Here is a 6,960-nt window from a genome sequence, read left to right as displayed (position 1 = left end):
GCTGAGGGACATGAAAATGCAAAAGTATTGCCAGAGCAATATCGCCAGAATGAGTTGGAGGTCAGGATCAAGAACTCGGTGGGTTCAGGACTGAGCCACTCACTCATCCCCCCAAATGAAGAAGTCAGAGAAATAAGCTGTAGAAATCAATAAGGCACATGTTCTTCTAGCAAGGAGCTCACGGTCTGGGTCTTGGGTTAAGCAGGGACAATCCAAGTGTCATCCTTTCCTAATCCGTGCTTTGAGGGACTGCTGGGTGCCAGGCATTGTGCTGGGGTTTTGGCCTGAACGGGAGGGAGCAGGATATTCTTGCCTCTCACAGGGCATGGCCTCACCAGGGAAGGTCCACCTGGAGAGCGAGCATTGGAGATGCAGTGCCACCAGCCCACCCTCTGGAGCCCCAGGCACACAGAGAACAGGGGATGGGTGATGGACGGTACCCTACTCTGCAGGTGTCAGGGGCAGGGACGGGAAGCCTTTGAGTTGAGTCCTGACAAATGAGGACAGTTGGAGGTGTTTGAGGCTGTCGTCCCAAGGAAGGGGAGTGACACCTGCAAAGGTGTGGATGTGTGGAAGAGTAGGAGGCATTCACAACAGCACATTATACCAGGAGCAGAGGCCGATGATGTCAGGATAGAGACCAGACTTGTGGTTGCCAAAGGGGAGGGGGTTGGGGGAGGGATGGGTTGGGAGTTTGGGATTCGCAGATACAAACTATTATATGTAGGATGGCTAAACAAGGTCCTACTGTAGAGCACAGGGAACTATATTTAGTATCCTGGGATAAACCATAGTGGAAAAGAATATGAAAAAGTATGTATATGGATGGATAACTGAATCACTTTGATGTATAGCAGAAATTAACACAACATGGTAGATCAACTATACGTCAATAAAATAAATGTTAAAAAAGATGATAGGAGAGAAGAAGAGACATCTGATGCAGAATAAGGAATCAGAACTTGGTAAAAGGCAGATCCTGTGCAGAGGAATCTGGTCTCAGGTTTAGCTGTCCCAGGCAGGGGTTGGAATTGTCTTTCTTCCACGAACTGGTTTTGAGGCTAATTCCAGAAGGTCCCTGACTATGGGATGTTCCCTTATCTCTCCATGGGTCACTGAGCCCTTTGAGATATCCTGTGATTCAGTAACATTCTGCAATGTTATTTTTTTCTCAAAGTGTTTTTAAGGTTTGTTGAAGGACTGTCATTCTAAAATATATATGTTTATTATATATATTTTATATATATATAATATATTATATATTTTATTTATATATATATATATATATATATATATATATATATTTCTTTCCAAATCCCAACTGTAGAGTTCTCTCTTGTGGAGGATTGGGAGGTAAGAGTGTCACCACTCACCCTGTTTTATTCGAGGGCATCTCCCTTCCACCGTCTTCCTAAAGAAACATCACACAGATGTCCAGAGAGCACTGCCAGCCCTGTTGTTTTGGGGCGGCTCAGCAACTTTTAAGGCTTCTCATTTCTCCTCTGGTGTATTAGGAGTCCAGTTAAATCGGTTTGGAGTCCAGTGGGCTCCTGACTCCTGCGCGGGGGGACTGTACTCAGTGTTCGCTCTTGTCTCCTCGCGGCCGCCGTAACGTAAGGCCACACACACCTTCACCCCAGGTCTTCACGTGTCCGGGTTCATGGCATCACAGCCCTGCCGTTGCCAGGACTCAGGCAGGACAGAGTGGTAGAGAGGATGCATGCGCTCTCTGCAGCCAGATCTGGGTCCAAATCCCAGGTCTACCATGTCACCAGGTGGGCTGGTTTTACCTTGACCTTCAGGTTCATCTCCTGTAAATTGGGTACCTCAACAGTATGACTGCCAGGGTTGAATGGTGTAATTTCTGTGACAGCATCCATCCCGGCGCCCGGCGCCTGTAAGTGCTCTCTGACACCTCTCCATCAGCCCTTGCTACTGCAGCACACCCCCTCACCACTCCTCTGCAGCACATGTGACAACATGATCTGAACTGGCCAGGCTCACTTACCCTCCATGCCTTTGCTGGTCTCTTTACCTGGGATGAGAGGTAGATCACCCTCCTTTTTTGTCATCTGCTGGTTTCTTTCTGAACTCCTTTCCTTTAAAACTGAGTTCAGATACCCCTGATTCCTTGAGAGGCAGATTGCAGCAAATGTTAACATATTTTTTTTGCAGCCCTGAGAGTGTCAGCATCATTCTAATGCTGGAAGCAGAGAGAATTCTGGGCCATCAAGTTCGGCTCACAGAGAAGCAGGTGTCCTCATGGGTCTTCCCACCCAGGCTCTGCAGAAATACGAATGTCCCTTATCCTTGCAGACCAAAGGGGTCACTCTTGGACTAAAGTAGGGGGACATCTGGACTGCCGGGATGTGGCACCCCAAGCCTTGGACCTAGAGCCAGGCAGCCCAAGTGCAAATCCAAGCTTGGATCCCTCCCGCTGAGAATCTCATCAATCAGAAGACCGAGATGACACTTGTTAGTTACACCTGTCCTTTGCTCTTTTTCTTGCCAATAAGCAGAGACATGGCTCACAGCCCCACCTGGAAATTGCAGGATTGTGTAGAGCACTGCAAAAGGATCCTCCAGCAGATTGGAACAGGGATTTAGTTCTGGCTTTCAGACTTCAGATCAGTCTCCTCACTGTGAACGTCTAGACAGAAGGACCTGGAGACATTAGGTGACTTGCCTAAGGTCACTTGTGACTCGCTGTCAGCAAGGGTTCTAGGACCTTTTGACCACATCGCATGGGGCTATCCTTTCACCAAGGAATATCCCCTCCCAGCCTATCAGGGGGCCTCTGCATGCTGGTATCCATCTCAGACTTCTCACCGCCAATTCTGTTGTATTTCTTTACCCCAACTTCAACTCAACCTGCTATAAAAGAAGTGGAACCAAACCAAACCAACCAAATGAACAAAACCCAGGGCTTTGGGAACACAGCAGGTCACTCAAGTGTAAAGTCTTTTTTTCAAGTTTTCACTCATTTGTCATCAGTGTGAATTTATTAAGGATTGACTGTGTTATGCTCAACATTGGAAGACCTTTCTGTAGTGTGGGGTTATGTGGTTCAAAGAATCTGACAAACCTTGATTTTATTTCTTTATTTATTTTAAAATTTATTTTTGGCTGTGTTGGGTCTTTGTTGCTGCGCTCGGGCTTTCTCCAGTTGCGGCGAGCTGGGGCTACTCTTTGTTGCTGTGCACGGGCTTCTCATTGAGGTGGCTTCTCTTGTACGGGCTCTAGGCGCATGGGCTTCAGTAGTTGTGGCATGCAGGCTCAGTAGTTGCTGCACACAGGCTCTGGAGTGCAGGCTCAGTAGTTGTGGCACACGGGCTTAGCTGCTCTGCGGCATGTGGGATCTTCCCGGATCAGGGCTTGAACCCGTGTGCCCTGCACTGGCAGGTGGATTCTTAACCATTGCGCCACCAGGGAAGTCCCTGACAAACCTTGATTTTTAAATCCCAGCTCTGCTGCTGCTTTGCTGTGTGGCCTTGGGGAAGTCAGTCAAGCTGTCTGTACCTCTTTCCTCATCTGTAATCTCAGATAATGACTACTTTTAGACCCGCTTTTAAAAGGAAGTGAAACTGTCTTCTGTCATCCTGAAGATAATAGGGCCACTTTATTTCTTGAGAACTTAAATCATAAAGTAAACTATTTGGGGTTTGCACATTGTAGATGAAAATCACACAAAGATCCTTAATTAGTACCCTGTATGCCTGAGTCAAATGACAAAATGCATACCAAAGAGGCATGCTATATATATATATACACACAGTGCGTTTATGATTTATGTCATTCATTTCTCAGCTCTTTATGTTTTGGGGACTCTGTGTGAAGTCAGCAAACACTTCTTAGCACCCACTGTGCGTGACATGCCAAGGACACAGGAGTAAAAATGACAGATTTATCGAGAAGGGCTGACAGCTCACTCTGGAGATGATTGATTGCCTGAAACTTGGGAGCTTCCAGGATACAAGTCTTGCTAAGAAAAAGTGGGGTGGGGAGAGAACATGGGCTTTGAGGATGGACGGAGCAGTTCTCAATCCCCGCTCAGCTCATTATGAGCAGCGGAGCCTTGGGAACGCCACTTCACCTCTGTGAACCTGTTTCCTTTATTAATAAAACGAAGATGACCATACTTAGGTGGTTCACTGACACCTAGAGGGAAGGTGTCCTCTTGGACGGAGCAGTGGCACACGGCAGGGTCAGTGCTTGGTAGCTGGAAGTTGTACTCTTTGCCTTTGGACAGGGCAGCCCCTTCCCGCAGGACAGTGTTGAGGATTGCGGCCGTGCAGTGAGTTCTCTCCTGTGTCATCTGCAGATTCAGAGATGCCTGGAGCGTCCCTGCTTCTTCCCTGTAGGCCCTGCCCTTGCAGATGTTGGTTGGGTGTTTGCCTTGCCCAGTCTGCAAGGGCAGGGGGGGACACCGGAAGTGGTGGATTGCTATCCAAAGACGATTGACATTGCCCTGAACTGCATACGCCAGCAGCCGGAGCTTTGAACGCAAGGAACCTTGATTATAGATTAAGGGAAAAACATAAAAAAAGGCAACTGATAGTAAAATCGAGCAGCTGGTGCCTGGCTGCAGAAATAAGAGCGGATGCCTCGGCTTTATAGTCAGAGAAGTATGTGTAGGTGGCGGGGTTGAGGGTGATTGGTGGTAGGGAGGGAGAGACAGAGAGAGACAAAGAGAGAGAGAGAGAGGTTGGAGAGTTTGCTTAGGGAGAGACTGAGCAAACACAGCCCATCGAAGAGCAGTCTATTTACCCACCAGGGTGAGGGGCATCTCCGATTCAAGCTAGCCTTCCTGGGTTCAGTTCGTCACAGCTTTGTTAAGCCGCCTCTGAATTCTGCTCTTAAACATCTGAGATTCTTTTCCCTTTCGTCTATTTGTTCAATTCACTTAACATTCACATAGTGTCATCTGTCTGTTAACATTCCTGACCCAGGTCTTCTTCCTTACACTGAGCCCAGGGCTTGTCCAGACATGCTCATCATGTTTGTATGAACGTTCACAACTTTGACCAGAGCGCAGAGCCTTGGCTGGGCATGGTGCTGTCTTCTTCACACCCACTGCCTCTTCTGAGCCTCACAGCCAACCCGAGAGGCAAACCTCCTGCTTCTCCAAGTCCTTCCGACCCTGAGTCCTTGCTTTGCACCCCACTCCTCACTGTCAGCTGGCGGGGAGTTCTCCAGTGACAGTTGGCCTCGTAGAATGATCTTTTGGTTTCAAACGCCTCCCCCATTGTAATTACAGAGCACATCTCTTAGTCAGATGGAGCTAAGGGACTTCTTTGTTGCGGTTCCGTCTGAACAGTTTTGCAGAAATAAAGATTTGATGGATGAGGAAATGGACATCTGTACACAGACAAGGAAATCCCTTGAAATCTCCAGAATGCCTGCAAGCGCCTGTTAGTTTTTATATCAAAAGGCAATTAAGAGGCATAGCAGCTGAGGGAAGACAATTAACCAAGGTGGTGACAATGTCTTTTCTTTTTTTTTTTTTTTTTAATTTTTATTCATTTGTTTATTTTTTATTTATGGCTGTGTTGGGTCTTCGTTTCTGTGCGAGGGCTTCCTCTAGTTGCGGCAAGCGGGAGCCACTCTTCATCGCGGTGCGCGGGCCTCTCACTATCGCGGCCTCTCTTGTTGCGGAGCACAGGCTCCAGACGTGCAGTCTCAGTAATTGTGGCTCACGGGCCCAGTTCCTCCGCGGTATGTGGGATCTTCCCAGACCAGGGCTCGAACCCGTGTCCCCTGCATTGGCAGGCAGATTCTCAACCACTGCGCCACCAGGGAAGCCCCCAGATGTCTTTTCTTTTTTAAAAAAATTTTATTTATTATTTATTTTTAGTTACATTGGGTCTTCGTTGCTGCGTGCGGGCTTTCTCTAGTTGCGGCGAGCGGGGGCTACTCTTCGTTGTGATTGATTGCCTGAAACTTGGGAGCTTCCAGGATACAAGTCTTGCTAAGAAAAAGTGGGGTGGGGAGAGAACATGGGCTTTGAGGATGGACGGAGCAGTTCTCAATCCCCGCTCAGCTCATTATGAGCAGCGGAGCCTTGGGAACGCCACTTCACCTCTGTGAACCTGTTTCCTTTATTAATAAAACGAAGATGACCATACTTAGGTGGTTCACTGACACCTAGAGGGAAGGTGTCCTCTTGGACGGAGCAGTGGCACACGGCAGGGTCAGTGCTTGGTAGCTGGAAGTTGTACTCTTTGCCTTTGGACAGGGCAGCCCCTTCCCGCAGGACAGTGTTGAGGATTGCGGCCGTGCAGTGAGTTCTCTCCTGTGTCATCTGCAGATTCAGAGATGCCTGGAGCGTCCCTGCTTCTTCCCTGTAGGCCCTGCCCTTGCAGATGTTGGTTGGGTGTTTGCCTTGCCCAGTCTGCAAGGGCAGGGGGGGACACCGGAAGTGGTGGATTGCTATCCAAAGACGATTGACATTGCCCTGAACTGCATACGCCAGCAGCCGGAGCTTTGAACGCAAGGAACCTTGATTATAGATTAAGGGAAAAACATAAAAAAAGGCAACTGATAGTAAAATCGAGCAGCTGGTGCCTGGCTGCAGAAATAAGAGCGGATGCCTCGGCTTTATAGTCAGAGAAGTATGTGTAGGTGGCGGGGTTGAGGGTGATTGGTGGTAGGGAGGGAGAGACAGAGAGAGACAAAGAGAGAGAGAGAGAGGTTGGAGAGTTTGCTTAGGGAGAGACTGAGCAAACACAGCCCATCGAAGAGCAGTCTATTTACCCACCAGGGTGAGGGGCATCTCCGATTCAAGCTAGCCTTCCTGGGTTCAGTTCGTCACAGCTTTGTTAAGCCGCCTCTGAATTCTGCTCTTAAACATCTGAGATTCTTTTCCCTTTCGTCTATTTGTTCAATTCACTTAACATTCACATAGTGTCATCTGTCTGTTAACATTCCTGACCCAGGTCTTCTTCCTTACACTGAGCCCAG

This window comes from Balaenoptera physalus (assembly GCF_965194825.1).
Source record: "Balaenoptera physalus genome assembly, chromosome: 17".
Lineage (NCBI taxonomy): Eukaryota > Metazoa > Chordata > Mammalia > Artiodactyla > Balaenopteridae > Balaenoptera > Balaenoptera physalus.
The sequence above is the reverse complement of the archived record's forward strand: the minus strand, read 5'-3'. Positions refer to the sequence as shown.